Source organism: Seriola lalandi, unplaced genomic scaffold (assembly GCF_002814215.2).
Source record: "Seriola lalandi dorsalis isolate HSWRI2012SDOR001 ecotype SW California unplaced genomic scaffold, Sedor1 jcf7180002023269, whole genome shotgun sequence".
NCBI lineage: Eukaryota > Metazoa > Chordata > Actinopteri > Carangiformes > Carangidae > Seriola > Seriola lalandi.
In genome coordinates, this window is record NW_019493918.1 from 1 (window position 1) to 385 (window position 385).

Genomic DNA, 385 nt, shown 5'->3' on the forward strand with positions numbered 1-385 from the left:
TGCAGCAACAGAGCTCTGCCCTTCACTCAACACTGCTTTCAGCGTATCCTTTCCATCACTTCACTGATTGTACAGCTGGTCGCGAGAAGTGCATCACAGTGACTGTGTATAATTTATACAGTGTTGTACAAAGTTTTTCATAAATCACATACTGTGATGTACAATATCCCTGCGTGATGGAGTATCACGATCACATGCCCTCTCTCCTGTATATGTGTTATTTCCTTTATTGTTCTCTGTAGACATTCTGTTGAATCGTTCCCAGCAGCTCTTTGCTAGTTGCACAGCCAAATTTGCAGATGGTCAGCAGTGCTCCATCCCTGTGTTTGATATCACGCACCAGACGCCCCTGTGTGAAGAGCATGCCAAAAAGATGGTGAGTTCG

General features: G+C 44.7%; 1 long non-coding RNA gene across 1 annotated transcript; it reads left to right on the forward strand.

Annotated features, from left to right (window-relative positions):
• Positions 1-372, forward strand: LOC147819909 (uncharacterized). Its single transcript, XR_015438674.1, has 2 exons — positions 1-43; positions 243-372. It is a non-coding gene; the product is annotated as an uncharacterized LOC147819909 (long non-coding RNA).
• The last annotated feature ends 13 nt before the right edge of the window (positions 373-385 follow it).